This window comes from Penaeus vannamei, chromosome 2, assembly GCF_042767895.1.
Source record: "Penaeus vannamei isolate JL-2024 chromosome 2, ASM4276789v1, whole genome shotgun sequence".
NCBI classification, from domain to species: Eukaryota; Metazoa; Arthropoda; class Malacostraca; order Decapoda; family Penaeidae; genus Penaeus; species Penaeus vannamei.
The window spans coordinates 49,125,004-49,142,503 of NC_091550.1; the positions used below are offsets into that span (position 1 = coordinate 49,125,004).

The 17,500-nt window shown below is 50.5% G+C and overlaps 1 protein-coding gene across 10 annotated transcripts in view; it reads right to left on the bottom strand.

Moving 5' to 3' along the window:
* The window catches only part of Mical (Molecule interacting with CasL), a 138,193-nt gene extending 121,083 nt beyond the window's left edge, over window positions 1–17,110 (bottom strand). For all 10 annotated transcript variants that reach the window (XR_011399277.1, XR_011399276.1, XR_011399275.1 and 7 more), the window contains exon 1: window positions 16,629–17,110. The gene's annotated coding sequence lies outside the window, so the exon portion shown is untranslated. The remainder of the gene's footprint in view (window positions 1–16,628) is intronic.
* Window positions 17,111–17,500: the final 390 nt, after the last annotated feature.

The following is a 17,500-nucleotide window of genomic DNA, read 5'->3' on the forward strand; positions in this document are numbered from 1 at the left end:
GCCACGCCCCGGTGCCTGCGTAACGCCCGCTCCCAACGCCCTTCTGTGCACGTTTTAATCACCCCTCCCTTCGCAGACACGCCCCACGCTTATCCTCTCTCCAAAGACACCCCAAATACGCATCCCTCCTCCGTGGACACGCCCCGCTCACTAATCCTCCCCTCGCCTCTACACCCGTCCTCCAATCGCAGACCTGCCCCACACTAATCCTTGTTTCTCAGCCACGCCCCTAACAGTCATCCTCCCATCGATGCTACGCCCCCATATCCATATTCCCATCACAACCACGCCCCCTACACTCATCCTCCCATCGTAGCCACGCCCCCCCTATCCTCATCCTCCCATCATAGCCATGTCTCTACGTCCCTCCCCCCATCATAGCCACGCCCCTTCGCCCCTCCCCCCCATCATAGCCACGCCCCTACGCCCCTCCTCCCATCCACGCCCTACCCCCCTCCCCCCATCATAGCCACGCCCCTACGCCCCTCCCCCCATCATAGCCACGCCCCTACGCCCCTCCTCCCACCGAAGCGACGCCCCCCCCCCAACCCTGCCCTCCACTCGCCACCATCTGTCATCCTCCGCGGAGATCTCGCCTCGCCATCTGCCCGCTCTTCCTTATCATCGGGATCCCTGCCTCACTCTGCAGAACAATCACAATGTATCTTCCTTAGAGTTATTACACTGGTCCTCGCTCGCATTATCTGCTTTCCCCGTCTCTCTTCGCTCCTCCATTTCCTCCTTTCAACTGCTGTTTCGTCCGTCCCTCATACCCCCCTCACCCCACCCCCCTACCACTACAACGTCAATACCGTAACCTGCTTCAGTGCCTGTCCTTCAGTGGGGGTGCAAGTTATCATTATCATGAAAGGTGTGTTCGCTTTCTCGATTTCGTTTCTTTATTCTTTTGTGTGTGTGTGTGTGTGTGTGTGTGTGTGTGTGTGTGTGTGTGTGTGTGTGTGTGTGTGTGTGTGTGTGTGTGTGTGCGTGTGTGTGTGTGTGTGTGTGAGTGCATGCGTGTGAGTGCGTGCGTGTGTGTGTGCCTGCGTGTGAGTGCATGCGTTTGCGTGTGAGTGCATGCGTTTGCGTGTATGCGTGCGTGCGTTCAGGCGTTGCGTGAGCGTGTACATAGACATATGCGAGCACGAGTACCAATCCCAGAAGAGACGCGCTTGGATCCCTCCCCCAGCCCAGGAGCAGTCCCAGCGCCCCGCAAAGCGAGATGAAGCCCCTCCTTCCGCGGCCGAGGCTCCAATCTCCGGAGCCCGAGAGCGGAACAACCAGGTGCCAGGTTCACCCCGATATATAGCCGCGTCACACGATCCAATCCCACGTGCTACAAATCCCGGGGCACGCAAGCACACCGAGCGCCATGAGAAACGGCCGCCGCGACGTATTATTTACGACAGCGCGAGTGACAGCGGCGTTTTCAAGCAAGCAAGAGATTCTACTTACTTTTATTGCCGAAGGGGAAGAGAGGGAGGGTGGGGAAGAGAGGGAGGGTGGGGAGGAGAAGGAGGAGGAGGAGGAGGAGGAGGAGGAGGAGGAGGAGGAGGAGGAGGGGGGGAGAGAGAAGGAGGAGGGGAGTAAAGTAAAAGGATGAGAGGGAGGAGGGTCGGGAGAGGAGGAGGAGGGTGGGGAGAGGACGAGGAGGAAGAGGGAGCAGGAGGGAGAAAAAAAAACGAAGAGGAGGAGGAGGAGGAAGACAAAGGAGAAAAGGAAAAGTCAAGGGAGTAGAAAGAAGAGAAAGAGAGACGAAAAGGGACAATGGCTAGGGAAGCTAACCCTCACACTTAGGTACCTGCATAATATCAAACCTCCGCCTACCCTCAGACACCGAGCAACACCCCCCAAAAAAAACACCTAACCATCCCGAACTTCAAGAAACAAAGTACCCAAAAATTATTTTTAAAAAAGGTCAAAAAACAAAAATAGAAAACGTTAAATAAAAAGGAACAGATAAAAATCCACACGCAAGGCAAATCTCTTCTCATCGCGTCCCTCCCCAAGTGAGCCGTCGTCCCCCGGGCCATGAGCTCTGAGTCACTTGTTAAACCTCTCCGCCGGGGCCAGCCAAGGACCAGACGAGGGGGGGGGTGGAGACGGGGAAGAGGGAGAAAGGGAGAGGGGAGGAGGGAAGAAGGAGAGGGAGAAGGGGAGGAGGGAGGAAGGAGAGGGAGAAGGGGAGAGGGGAGGAGGGAGGAAGGAGAGGGAGATGGGGAGGAGGGAGTAAGGAGTGGGAGAAGGGCAGGAGGGAGAGGATAGAGGGAGAGGGGCAGGAGGGAGAGGGGAGAGGGAGAAAGGAGTAGGGGAAAGGGAGACGGGAGGAAGAAGGGAAGGAGGGAAAGGGAAACGGGAGGGGAGAGGGAGGGAGAAAGGTAGGAAGGACAGGAGGAGGACAAGGGAGGAGGAAGGGAATGGAAGCAGGGTGACACTACCGATGTGTTGCGAGTGTGGTGGGTTGGAATATGAAAGAGGGAGGGTAACGGGTGCAAGGGAGGGGAGGGAGGGATTAGATAGGAAGGAGTAAGGAGGAAGCGGAGGGAGAAATAAAAGGAAGAAGAATGGTACAAAGGCGTCTGGGTGTGGGCGAGAGGGAAAGGGGGGGAGGGAGGAGGAAGAACCAAGGGGGGAAGGGGGGGGGGGTTGTCCTGACTGGTCCCTGTCTGCCACACACATTTTGCACACTCAGCGCGTTAACAGATTTAAGGGTCCGGGCTACACGACTCCAAAATAGCCACCAGAAGGCTACGACTCGTCCTTCGCCTTCATCAGCATGCTAATCTCTCGCCGCCGCTGTTGCTCGGGCAAATTGGACGACAGCGGTTTTTTGTTACTGCTGTTTATGCTGCTGATTATGCCGCTCTCCTGTTGTCGACTGCGGCGTTATGTAGTTGGCGTACCTATTATAGATATTACTGTTGCTTGCGTGATATGCCACTGTTTATACTGTGATGCAACCACCTGAGTTCTTCTTGGCGGTATTTTTACTTTGTTTTTGCTTGTTTTGTGGTTTCCGTTATCGACGATGACGTGGCCGAAGATACCGCCGCTATCGCCGAAACGGAGGAGCCTCTTTTCCGAAGTGGTTGAACGCTCCCGAATGCAACCTGTTCAAGCCATCCATCAACCTGAAGTTACAAAGAACCGGCGCAGCACTCGCATCAGCCAAATATGTTCAGGCTGCACTGAGCGCGTGTACATACACCCGCCGCGCCGTTTTGTTTACCTTCAGCGGGGCGACCGGAGAGGGAGGGACTCGCACGTGCTCACGAGTGCGTGCCCATCTCTGCAAATCGGAGTGTTCGCTTTGTCTGGCAGCAAAGTGGGATTATGGAGGCTGAACAGTCATCGGACGTTTCCACCACCCACCCTTTTCTGAGCCTTTTTCCCTTTCTCCCTCCCTCCCTCCCATCCCTAGATCCCTCCTTCCTTCCTCCCTCCATTCTCTCCCTCCCCTCCTCCTCCTTCCCTCTACCTTCTCCCTCCAAAACCACGGCCATGCAGGGACTCCCTTGGTGTAACTCGACGCGGCGTAAATTACCAATAATCGATCTAATTCGCCAGGTGTTAGCAAGGCAAGGGCGCGGCAGCCCTACGACCTACGAGGAAGGCGTGCGTATGGGGTGGGGTAGGGGAAGGGGAAGGGGAAGGGGAAGGGGAAGGGGAAGGGGAAGGGGAAGGGAAAGGAGGAGGGAAATGAGGAAGGGAAAGGAGAAGGGGGAATGAGACAGGGAAAAGAGAAAGGGAATCAGAAAAGGAAGGAGTCAAGGAAGGGGAAGGGGAAGGGGAAGTAGAAAGGGATGGAGGAGGGGAAAGGGAAGGAGAAGGAGAAATGAGAAGGGGAAGAGGAAGGGAAAAGAGAAGAGAAGAGGAAAGGAAAGGAAAGGAGAAGGGGAAGGGTGAGAGAAAGGAAAGAGGAAAGGAAAATGGTAAGTAGGAGGAGGAAGAGGAGGGGAGGATTGCGTGGATGGGCGAGGGGCGTGCACGAGGGATTCGGTGATAAGGAGAAGGAGAGGGGGAAGGGGTGCAATGGAGAGAGTCCGGGGGGATTATCACGTAAGGTTTGAAAGGATAAAGTGCAACAAGAAACGGAAAAAAGGATAAGTAACAGAAAACAGAAAAAGAGAAGGGGATAAGGAGATAGAATTACCGAACGAAGGGGGTTGGAGAAGGAAAAAAAAAAACAAAGTGGAGGAAGAAGATAAGGAGGAAAGAGTAGGAGAAGAAGAAGAAAAATAAGAAAAATAAGAAAAAGAAGAAGAGGGCGAAGGAAGAGAAAGACGGGCACAGGAAGAAGTAAGGAAAGATGAAGAGATTGGACAGGGTTAGTATGAATGATCTGAAGCAACAATGAGGTCAACGAGCTTAAGAACAGCAAACAGAAAGGCTAAAGGGTGTCGAGAAAGAAAGAAAGAAAAAAAAACAAACAAACAGAGAAATGGAATTACGAAATAATCTGAGGCGCAAAAAATATAACATAAAAGAAAAATGAGAATAAGAAATCGAAGCAGGAAAGATCTGACACGGATCTTATAAGGATCCGTGGTAAACGAAAAATAAATAAATAAATAAATAAATAAATAAAAAATGGCACAGGAATGAGGTGTAAACGACACATTCATCCACTCAAAGGAGAAAAGAAAAGAAAAGAAAAGAAAATAGACAAAGAACCCAGTGCCCATCAATTGTCCACTCTTCTCACCCACCCAAGAAAAAAAATCCAGCCATATCATTATATAATTTCCCCAACCACTTAAAAAGCTCTCACCCAAGCCTCTATTCACCCTCCCTCCCCCTCCCTTAAAGACAAGTGACTCACACCACTTCAAGTTCTTCCTTGCAAGCAATGACTCAATGGCACAAAAATATTGCAAATTACGACCTACCGACTGCAAGCAACGAACCAAAGCCATAAAAATATTGCAAATTACGACCTACTGACTGCTTAAAAAATAATAAATTGCCAACTGCAAGACCCCGAAAGGAGGGCACGACCCATAAACGAAAAGAAATCAAAAATAAATAAAAATAAATAAATGAATGAACACACACAGACACTACGCGTGGCTAACTATACCGACGGTTGGCTTAAAAAACATGTTATATAATCCATAAAACAAAAACGTGTCACACACATACTAAATAAAACAATAAAAAAATAAAAATAAAACAATGATATATAATACAGCAAGGCATAACAAAAATAATATATAGTAATGTAGCCCGATATAATGTTATACAACACAATAATTTATGTAAATACATTTGAGTCTTTTTTAAGTGTGTGTTTGTGTATGTGCGGGTGCGTGTGCGTGTTCGTGTGCGTGTGCCATTGTGCGTGTGCGTGCGCGCGCGTGTGTAAATAAACACCAACAACCCCAAGCCCAGGCGAGGAAATGCTTCCCTTATCTCCAGGCGCTGAGTCACGTCCTCGACGCCGAATAAACCAATTATACATGAAAGCATCTTCGCGGGAGAGACCCGAGACGCATAAACAAAGGCCAGGGAGCCCAACCGATCGCTGTTGAACGGATTCCTCTTGCATTTCCGGGATTGGAAAGGTCCGGAACAGCTTGGTTTGCCGGAACTTTTAGCCGACTAATCTTCGAGGTTATGGACATGCTTAAGCGGTGTACGACTCGTGAGTGATTTGGCTAAGAATACAAGTAATATTACTTATATATGCGGGTATTTTAATGCCGTGGAGGTCCTGCTTCGAAGATATTCTTTCAATTAACGAACATATAAATACATACATAAAAGAAAGAAGAAGAAGAAAAAACAGGCTATAACCAAATCGCAGGAACAAGCCAGACAGGTAAACAAGATAGCGACGATGTGGTTAAGACTGGTAGACTCTTTTCTTTCCATCATCTGTTGTTCTTCATGTTCCATTCCTTCCCCCTTTCCTTCTTTCATTCTCTCTCTCTCTCTCTCTTCTTGGATCTATTTTCATCCTCCTCGACCTCGCCCTCTCCTTTCATCTTGCCTCTCTTGCTCCCACTTCCCTTATCTCTTCGAAATCTCCCTTCCCCTTTTTATTCCTCTCCTCTCCTTTTCTCTTTTCTTATCTCCTCTCCTCTCCCCTCCCCTTCTTTCCTCTCCTCTCGTCTCCTCTCCTCTCATCCCCTTCCATCCCCTCTCCTCCTTTCCTCTCCTCTCCTACCGTCTCCTCTCCTCTAATCCCCTTCCATCCCCTTTCCTCTCCTCTCCTCCCCTCCCCCTCCCCCCTCCGCCTCACACCATACCCATCATCCCCTGCAGCCTGTTGTCTTCTCCTCGCCCCCGTCACTATGACCGATGCCCCCGCTTAATACCCGTCGGTGGCGTAGCGTGCCCCGAGGCCACTACCACAGCGCCCAAACCCGAGAAGACTAAGAGAGAGACACCTCACTGGAGGCGGCGTGGGAGGAGGTAGTAATGACTAAACATGTACTAAATATAGGAGCAACAATATTATAATATATATATATACATATATACATAAATAAATACGAGGTTCCACTTCTGTAAAGAATGTACAGACATGAAGGAATGGATAATTTGAGTGTGTGTGGAGAGGAGTTAGTGAGTGTGTATGAGTGAGTGAGTGAGCGTGTGTGTATGTGAGTGAGAGAATGAGTGTGAGAACGCGTGCGTGAGTGTTTGTATGAGAGTGGGAGGAGGGTGCGTGAGTGCGTGCGTGCGCGTGTATCTGTGTATAGTACATATGGGAAGTACCAGCAATTAGAAATATATGTATAAAAATGTAGGAAGCATCAATTAATTTTTAAAGATTTAAATAAACAAACGCAGTAATTAAATGCTGTAATGATAAAAGTATGATCTTATTTCAAACTCAATTCCCCCCTCATGTTTTTAAAATCTTTTAACCAATTCCAATCTGTATCCTGCTAGCCAGGCCTATCCTCCTCTTCACATCACCTCCATAGACAGAGATAGACAGACACACAGACAGATAAATACAGACACACACATAGACAGACAGATTAGAAAGAAGGACGTCATAGAAAATCCCTGCCATTGAGAGGGAACTAAAACTGACAAAAGTCTGATGTGTACCCCCTATGACTCTGTCCCCTTGGCCTTCCCCCCCCCATCCCCCCTATCTGCTGGCGCCGCGACAGGACTGGCCGACGGCGAGTTCCGTTGCGCTACAGCGGTGCCGGCAAACTGCCCCCTTGGTCGTTCGAACATGACTTCCCCGGTCGACATAAAGCAGTTTCGTCAGAGGAGGAAGGAGGAGAGGAGACAAGGAGAGAGAGATATGGAGGGAAGATAAACCGAACGAAGAGAGAGACAGGGAGAGAGAAAAGCTGATACGGGAGAGAAAGAAGAGAGAAAGAAAGAGATCAACAGACAAAGTAGACAGAGAGGAAGAGGATCCGATGAAGGTTCGGTGGACCCTCCCCTCCCCCGCTTCTCCCCACACCCTCTCCCGGCCCTATCCCTGTCCTACACCCTTTCCTGCCCTCCCTCTCCCCACCCCCTTCCCCCAGACCCCTCCCCCGCCTTCCCCTATCCCTACACCCTCCCCTTCCTCTAAACCCTTTCCTGGCCCTCCCCCTATCCCTACACCCTTACTCGCCCACTCCCCTCGTACACCCCCCTCCCCCGCCTTCCTCAGTCCCTACACCCTCCCCTTCCTCTAAACCTTTTCCTGGCCCTCCCCCTATCCCCCCTATCCCTACACCCTTACCCGTACCCCCGCTACACCTCCACCCCCCGCCCCCCGCCGGCTGCAACCGCCCAACGCGCCGCCATGCATGCACTGCGCGGAGATGAGCCATCGCGCGCATGACAAGACTGGAAGGAATACCACAGCCACACAACCAAGCCTACCTCCCCCCCCCCCCCCGCCCCGCCCCTGTGCGAGTTCGAGGCCGTCTTCCCGTCTCTGTGTCTGCCTGTCTGTCTGTCTGTCTGTCTGTGTCTGTATGTTTCTGTCTCTCTCTTTCTCCTCCCTCTCCGCTAGTGTTTATCTGTATTTCTCGTATAAACCGTCTGTTGCATGAACACGATTTCCTTTTCACTAGGGATACTTATAAATCATTCTTGCAATACTGCTTGGCCAACACAATTTCTTTTTCTTTTAAATCCTTCTTTTCCTAATGCACCCGAACTTTATAGAGGGCTACACCAATTAGCGCGCGCGTGAGTGTGTGAGTGTGAGTGTGAGAGAGAGAGAGAGAGAGAGAGAGAGAGAGAGAGAGTGTGTGTGTGTGTGTGTGTGTGTGTGTGTGTGTGTGTGTGTGTGTGTGTGTGTGTGTGTGTGTGTGTGTGTGTGTGTGTGTGTGTGTGTGTGTGTGTGCGTGTGTTATACGGACATCCACACGCTTTATGGATGCCCCGGTGCATTTCAGCGTGAGTGCGAGCAAACCGCCCCTGAGTGCGGTCTACCTGGCCAGGGACAGAACCCTCATCAGGATGTGCCTACCGGCCGACCAGGTGACCCCGCCCTCCTAATTACTCCAGCCTCCCTCCTAGGCCATACCGCCCCCTCCCCCCCCCTAAGCCCACACACCTAGCCCTCCCCCACGCTACCCTCCCCTAGCCTCCTCTTTACATCAACCTCCTCCCCATCCCCCCCTTCTGCTGCCAACACTATTCTAGGCTCATTGCCACCTCCGGCCTCATAAACCTTCACCATCCAGCTAATAACCAGGCCAACCCTATCGCCGTCAACATCGCGGTGCTATTCCCATTGCAATTGGCAACATGGCTTCTATGCCCTCCTCCCTCTTGCCTCTGGCCTGGGAAATCCAAGCAATAATAATAAAACATATAAATAAACAAGTCAATATACTAACCAGTCCATTATTCTACTGCATTTCCCTGCTTCGGCATTTCTTCTCTCTCCTCTACTATTCCTTGTCTCCCTTCGCTTTCCCTTCTTGGCATTTCCCCCCTACGCTATCTTCCTTCGCCATCTTCCGTTCTTTCCCCTCGCCCTCCTCTTCTCCACCTCCGCCTCCCCTTTTCCTTCCTGTTCCCCTCTCGCCTTCCCTACCGCAGCGAGACACGTGCGGCCGCGATCCCACCACTCAACAAATCCCCACTTATGTCATACCTTCCCTTCCCCTATCCTACCCTTGACCCCTTAACCTTTTGAAAGCCCCCTAGGTACCCTTCCCTCCTCCCTCTCCCCTTTGCTTCCCCACACCCTCCCTCTCGCCCTACAGACCCCCATAGAAAACCCGCAGAGGCCGCCCCTTTCGGTCATGTCTCTTAAAACACCCTCCCGCACTCGGTGACACTTCCTGATGACTCCTGAAGGGGCCACCCTCGCTCTCCCCGAAGTCCCAAGACGCCCGTGTCCCGTTTTTCAAGCCGATCCTCCCCCCCCCCCCCTCTCGTCCCTTCTCCCTCCTCAGTCTCCAGTCCCCTCTCTTCGTCACTTACCCTTTCAGTCTCTGCTGCTCTATCTATCCTACTCCTCTCGTCAGTTTCTATTTCCCTCTCTTTCCTACGTCCTCTTCAAGTTTCTATCCCCTTCTTTTCTTGACTCCCGCTGCAGCTTTCCTCCCCTTATCTCCTGTCTCCATCACCCTCCTCCCCTACTCCCCTCTTTCAGTCGTTACTCCCGTCCATCTCTCTCCCCTCCCTCTCTTTACTCCTCAGTCTCCATTCCCCTCCCTTCCACCCAACCCCTTCCTCCCTTCCCTCTCCCAGCCCCTCCCTCCTAAGTCTTCACCCCCACCCCCCTCCCCCCTAACACCTCCCGGCCAAAGCGAAGACCTTGACATCGCTAGTTCAAGGCTTCGTCGAGGTTTTCGCGGGGTGTCGGCTTGCTATCCTCAGCTCTTAATTAAGGTTTCATATCGGTTCTCAATCTGGGTCTGGAAAAAAAAGTTTTTCTAAATACAGCAATAAGGAAAAACTACATCAGCATTTTGTACTCGCCTGTTATTTGCTGTTATTTTTATTTTTTTTTTTTTTTGCTCTCGTGGAAAAGGAAAGGAAAAAAATATCCATCATAAAATTTAATTCCAGCCTCTGATACCGACGATCTTTGGGGGAACTTCGCCAAGGATTTCCTTTCGATTGTCTCCTTCCCATTTACAAGGGAAGATCCCCTAAAACACCCCTTAGCGATGACTCTCCAACCGCCGTCGCTGTTTCCGGAACGAATCCTTTGTACGCGAAGACAAAAGGCAATTCACGCCCATTAAGAACGGATTGCGCGTGCCACTTCCGCAAATCAAGAAAGGAAATGAGATTAAAATGCGTCGGAACAGATTAGGAGGAAACCAAGACAAGCTACCCCCCACCCCCCACCCCACCCTATCTTCCTGAAGTCTTTATCTCACCTCGGCGATCAGCTCAAGAAGAAGATGGATGATGAGGAGGAGGAGGAGGAGGAGGAAGGGGGTGGGGAGGGAACAATTTGGAGGATAAGAGGAATAAAGGAAAGAAAAAAAGAGAAAAGACCTAATGGGAGGAGGAGGACGAGGAGGAAACGGATTGGATGATAGGAGAAATAAAGGATAGAAGATAAAATAAACAATAGAAGGAGGAGGGGGAGGAAGAGAAGAAAAGAAGTAGGAGGAGGCGGAGGAGGAGAAGACGAAGGCGAGGAAAGGGAAACAAGCACCTGATCCACAACCCAAAATCCACACCTTTATTGTAACCCCATAACCCTCCCTCCCGTATCGCCTGCCAGCTGAATAAAAAGCTGGGAGGGAGAGGGGAGCGGGGAGGGAGAGGGGAGAGGAGGGACGGGGAGGAGAGAAGGACGGTCAGAGAGGTAAAACATGATGATGAAGTTCTCACAGCCACAGAAGCCGTGTGCACTGTTTGAAAGCTCATGTTTCCTTTCCTCCCGTGTCCAGTTTCACCCTATTACCCAGTTTAAAGTTTCTCGCCCGACAGGATGTACAGGGCAGAGGGGAGAGGGGCGAGGGGAGAAGGAGGGGACAGGGGAGGGCGTAGAGAGGGGAGAAGGAGGGACAGAGGGGAGAGGGGCGAGGGGAGAAGGAGGGGACAGGGGAGGGCGTAGAGAGGGGAGAAGGGAGTGGGAGGGGGAAGGGATAAGAGAGGGGAGAGAGTGGAGAGGGAGAGGACAGAAGGAGGGGAGAGGGAAGGAGCGGGGAGGTAGTGGAGAGGGTAGGAGGGAATATAAGGGAGAAGAGGGGTAGGGGAAGTGATGAAATGGGAAATTATAACAGGGAAGAAAGGGAAGGAAGTAAAACTGTAGATGGGCAGAGTTAGAGGAGGAGGAGGAGGGAGTCACATGAGGTACCTGAGTTTTAGGGTGATCTTAAGGGTGAAGGTGAAGGTGAGGGTGAGGGTGAAGGGCTAGGATGAGGGTTAGGGTAAGGATATGGGTAAAGATAAGGGAACGAGGTGTGGGGGAAGGGATATATGAAAATCGTGACTTAGTACGAGACAAAACGACACTCGGCCATACCAACGCGTTTCGAATATCACAGCACGTAAACACGTAAGCGATACCTCGACGGTCAAAATGCTCACCGGAGCCGACCGCAAACGGACACACTTACACACTCACAGAACTAAACAGACAAAGACACGCACACACACACACACACACACAAACACCCTACACACCTACACTACAGACCCACACAAAACGCACACCCACATCCACCCCACACCCCTTTACCTCCCCCCCCCTCCACCCCCACCCTACACGCACATAAAACACACCACCCCAGCCGCCACTCGTTAACCACGAGGGATCAGCGAGACGACGAGCCCATGGCCAGAGGTACGTCGGCGATCGTGGGTGCCGGAGAGACCCGCTCGTTAAAGGGGTCGCATGGCACGCGGAGGCACCAAGGGCTTTGGGCTTCCCTCTGACACCTTTTTGCTTTGCAAGAAGAAGAAGAAGAAGAAGAAGAAGAAGAAGAAGAAGAAGAAGAAGAAGAAGAAGAAGAAGAAGAAGAAGAAGAAGAAGAAGAAGAAGAAGAAAAGAAAAAAATAGGAAGGTAAATAGGCAAATAAGTTATTGCATGAATAAATAGAATGTAAACAGACAATAATAACTGAATATGTGAATAAAAAGTAAAGAGTAAATAGACAAATAATTGAATATGTGAACAGAGAGAGAGAGAGGAAGGATGAAAAGAAGTAAGAGCAAGAGGAGGAAATATAAAAGGTTGGGAGATGAAGAGTGACAGAAGAGAGGAGAAGAAAGAGCAAGACGAAGAGAAAAACAGAGAAAAGAGTGGGACGGACTGCAAAACGAAGGAAAGGAGAAAGAAAAAGGAAAGAATATAAAAGTCGGAGGAAGATAAAAAATGAAGCAGAAAAAAATAGAAGATGGAAAAATGAAGACAAAAAAAAAAATTAGACGGAGAGAAGGGAGAAAAATAAAAAATAAAGAGAAATAGGAGAGAAGTAGTCGGAAGTGCAAGATCGCGCCGCGTGCATTACATCACATCCTGTTTCGGGTGGCGGTGACACTTCAAGGTCACTATCACCGTCAGCGTCTTCTCACAGGTGAATACGCATGAACCGAGTCTTGAGTGGGTAATACATCATCTCCCTTATATAAATAAATAGACATAATATAAATAATGATGGGGAGAGGGCAGAGGGGGAAACAAGAGAGGGAGGATGAGAAAGTAAGAGAGAGAGAGAGAGAGAGAGAGAGAGAGAGAGAGAGAGAGAGAGAGAGAGAGAGAGAGAGAGAGAGAGAGAGAGAGAGAGAGAGGGAGAGAGAGAGAGAGAGGGAGAGAGAGAGAGAGAGAGAGAGAGAGAGAGAGAGAGAGAGAGAGAGAGGGAGAGAGAGAGAGAGGGAGAGGGGGAGGGAGAGGGAGAGGGAGAGGGAGAGGGAGAGGGAGAGGGAGAGAGAGGGAGAGAGAGGGAGAGAGAGGGAGAGAGAGGGAGAGAGAGGGAGAGAGAGAGAGAGAGAGAGAGGAGAGGGGAGAGAGAGAGAGAGAGAGAGAGAGAGAGAGAGAGAGAGAGAGAGAGAGAGAGAGAGAGAGAGAGAGAGAGAGAGAGATTCACGTATTCTTTTCAGCCGAACACGCAAACGATCTGAGAATTAACATTCATTAGCATATTCTTTATTCTTTATCTAAAATGAATCAATCATCTGACATAAATCCGTCTTTCGCAATTATTCAACCGCCACTGCTAATTCTTCTAATTACAAATAATAACTGACTTTAGCATCAAATTTGAAATGACTAAAGGTAAAGGACACGGCGATGACGATAACAACGATCACGATAATGATAACAAAACAATATCACCACCAAGAACATCCCAAGAACATTCGGAACATCCTCCTTCGCCCCGTCCCGGAGTCGAGATCCCAGGGCGGGACATCCAGCGCCGTGTAACACCTGCTTACTGCCGATGAAAGCCGAGTCCGCAGGCAGCGTCTGGCAACTGCCCCCCCCCCTTTTTTCCTCGAAGAACAACGGCCCGCGAAAGATCTTAATCTCGAGCTCTATCGACGGAGTTGCTGAAAAGAATTACGCCGAGAAAAGTACTTGTTCGTGGAAGTACAGGAATCTCCTAACGTTCTGAGAGGTTGCTGGTCATATCAATAACAACCAGGTTTAATCCCACAAAAAAAAAACTTAATCCACACGAAAACGGTATAAGATACGGATCCACGGCCGCGACCCGTGAGTCGTCGACACCGCAAAGACAAGCCGCTATCTTGACCTGTGACGAACCCCTGGATAGACCCTGGCGAACCCAAACGAGTGACACCGCCGTGACAAGGCCCTTGGCTGTGACAACACGCCGCACGTGCGTTCTTCACACGGCCGCACCATCACCGCCCGTGAAATAAAACTTCCTTTCAAATTCAGACACTCGCTAAAACTTCACAACCTTACCAATCAGTTGTTAATGGTGGGCTTTTCAAATCTACAAACATTATATTCACCGAGTGATTACGCGAACTCCACATGGGGAAAAAGGAGAGCAACTGTAACGATAATTTCACTAACAAGGCGAAAAACTAATAACAATAATTATCACTATCATCACCATTATCATGTCAGTCCACCACCGACAACAACAAAGAGGACATAGGTACCTCCAACAGCTAGACAAACGGACAAGGAGGAAACAGGGAGGGAGGCAAACGAGCGACGGGCGGGGGGGGGGGGGCGGCGAAGGATCTGCGCCGGCGCATACGTAAATCCGAACACGTTTCCCAGCGCACAGACGGTAGTGCATGACGGATCCCTCAAGGAGTCGCAACAGCAAGGTTTATCGTCAGAACGCTCTTGGATTGAGCAGGCGTTCGTGGACAGAAGAGCCATAAACCAATGGGAAAATTAACGTAAACTCCCCTGGCATGATATCCCGACTATGTTTACAAGAACTCTAATATTAGATGAAGGATGTCACGAGACGGAACATGCAGCGCGAACATAACATCTACTCAGAAGCACATGGGAACTGATACAAGCTAAACGATAAAAACAGGAATTCATATTACACATTACTTATACAGCGGGCATTGCAGTCGCGCAAAAACAATGAGAGACTGACAGAGAGAGAGAGAAAGAGAAAAAAAGAGAAAGAGAAACAGAGAAAGAGAAAAAGAGAAAGAGAAAAAGAGAAAAGAGAAAAAGAGAAAGAGAGAATGAGAGAGAGGAATGAGAGAGAGAGAATGAGAGAGAGAGAATGAGAGAGAGAGATGAGAGAGAAGAGAGAGAGAGAGAGAGAGAGAGAGAGAGAGAGAGAGAGAGAGAGAGAGAGAGAGAGAGAGAGAGAGAGAGAGAAGAGAAGAGAGAGAGAAAGAGAAAGAAAAAGAGAGAGGTAGAAAGAGAGAAAGAGAAATTGGAAGAGAAAGAGAAAGAGAAAGAGAAAAAGAGAAAGAGAAAGGTAGATAGATAGATAGAGAGAGAGAAAGAGAGAGAGAGAAGAGACAGAAGCACGCAGCCGGTGATTCCCTAAGAAGCCCCACCTCGGAAGTAGCTCCAAAGTATCCCACGGCAGAATCAACTAGGCAGGCGTCAACACCAGGCCGGGGACGCCCCCCCCCCATCCACCTCCACCCACACCGCCCGAGATAATTCATTAAAGAGGACGTTACCGTGCAAGGGTTCATGCAAGGGTCAGGGTGATGCTGAGGTCACGGGGGAGGGAGAGCAAGGATGGTAGGGCGTTGCGGTGGATGATGTAGTGCCCAGCAAGGTCTAGGTAACTATAGTATAAGTATACTCACATAGACCTTAGTGCACATTATTCCGACATGCACGCTTCCGGATCGGATAACGTCATAAACGCACACAGGACACACAACGATTGCAAGCACACACACGGATTGACAGGAAATAGCAAAGGAGAAAGCGCCGGCACAAACAAACCGCACAGGAGACAAGCACAGGTAAGCAAGCAGGTAAGCAGGTGATCAGACAGTCAGGCAGGTATGAGTAAGGGAAGGTGAGGAGGGGGAGGGGGGGGTAGGAGAGGAGGAGGAAGGTGGGCGGGGCAAGGGGAAGGGGGGGGGGAAGGGGGCGGGGTAAGGAACACATCCGGCGCTCGGGTCAAGGAGGGTCACGGCCACCTCGACACCACTTCCTCCACCCTTCGCCCTCACAGGAGCTCCTTTGATTGCTTTACAACTCGTCGCCTCGTCGTCCTCGGTAACTCACGGTGAGGAAGAAAATCGTCCGCAATGGTGAACTCTATCACCTGTTGCCTCCCGATGACCATGTCTACGGCGCCAACGACCGAGATTCTATCGGGGAAATCGGACGATGCAGCCGGGCGTGCATAAACCTCGCGACTGAACAAAAGCGAAAAACGTTACTCGCTACTCCCCCTTTCGCCAACCCGACGTAGACAATAACAAACACTTCACCTTTCCCCTCCCCCTCTTTTCCCTCCTCCTTGCCCCCCCCCCACACACATGGGTCTAACACGTACCTGAACAAGCCTTTACGACGCATAATTCGAGCAGGAGGAATAAATAAGCCCGCACGCACGCACACGCACGCACACACACAAAAAAAAGACAATCGCTGAGAACTTTGCCCGTCGGAACTTCTCAAGGCCAAACACGGCGACTCGACAACTCCGGGACTTCGGGGGAACATTTCGGCAGCTCAGGTGGGAACCCCGGGGCTGCCTTTCCCTTGCTCTCTCCTCGGGACACGTCTAGCACCCGGGGACGTAGCGCGGTAGCACCGAGACAATACTAATTGGCTTCCCTTCCACCTCACACACGACACTCCTAAAAAAAAAGAAGAAGAAAAAGAGGGAAAAAAACGACCCCGCTGCCCCCACGGAGTTCCGCGTTCGTTCGTCAACCGTGACAAAACAATGCTCGTCTATGGGTATATTAGTCTTCTGTTCCCACTGCTCGCGAGGTACCTCCGCTTCATGCGATCTGACCCTTCGCCCGAGGGACTGTCAAACACACGTAATACCTATTTCCACACACATAACCATACCACCGAATTTACTCCGGCAAGGTGCAGATTCTCACACAAAAATCGGAATGCAATTCAGTTATACATTCCCCGAAACATACCTCCCTCAACAACAACAACAAAAATCCCACAACACTCTAATCCACTCCAAAGCCCACTGCAAAAACCCAAACATTCAATCAACCAAACAAACAAACAAACAAAAGACGAGCATGCAAGCGGGGAGCGCCCCTGGTAATTAGTTAACCGTACCATATTAAGAAGATAATGACGTGCTTGAAAGCGCTGATTGTCAGATTCCCTGCGACTGTTGAGATGCTGCTGCTTCTCCGCAACACTGCTTCATCACTGCCGCAACAAACCCACACTTTGACCACGTACTCTCAGCAACACACGCAATACGCACAATCTCGTTAATGAAGCAAATCTGATCAATATGCACATCTATGAGATAGTAAAGCCGTCACTTCCATCACTTTAAAAACATCAAATGCACTTGTATTTTTTTTCCCTTTCGTTATATACAGATTATCATTGTAATTATTTTCCTTCTAACGAAAGCACAAAGCCTTGCAAAAACAAGAGAGAGAGAGAGATCAGTGGATTGAAATATTTAAAAGCCGGCACAAGACGTTGTTAGTATCCAGCAGCGGTCCAAGCCGAGAGAGATATTGCGTCCCACCTTCACACGAGCACGAGCGCACAACACTGGCGTGGCTTTGACCGCCAGGCAGCCACTGGGGGAGGTACGACTTGGCTGCCGGGATGCGACGGAGCTGCTTGTTGTCATCTCCGCCTACCACGCTGCCAGGCGCACGACACTCCGCAGTTCCCCCTCGAAGACCTACGAAAGCCCCCACTTTATCGTATTTTCAGGCTAGAACGACATCTCGAACCGAGGCTGTCTGATTACCGTCAATCGCGCTTGCGGGGAATCCCCAAAGCCCAAGCGGGAGGAAGCACATGACAATCTGACAGCGAGAGGGAGAGCAGGTGTGTTGCCGGGAACCTGAGCCCGACCCCAACACCTGAGCTGGCCGGCCCCACGTGAGGAGACACAGCTGGAATTATGCATCCGAGGAGACTCTCGCACTCATCCCGCGATGCAGTCTCGCCTGCACTTC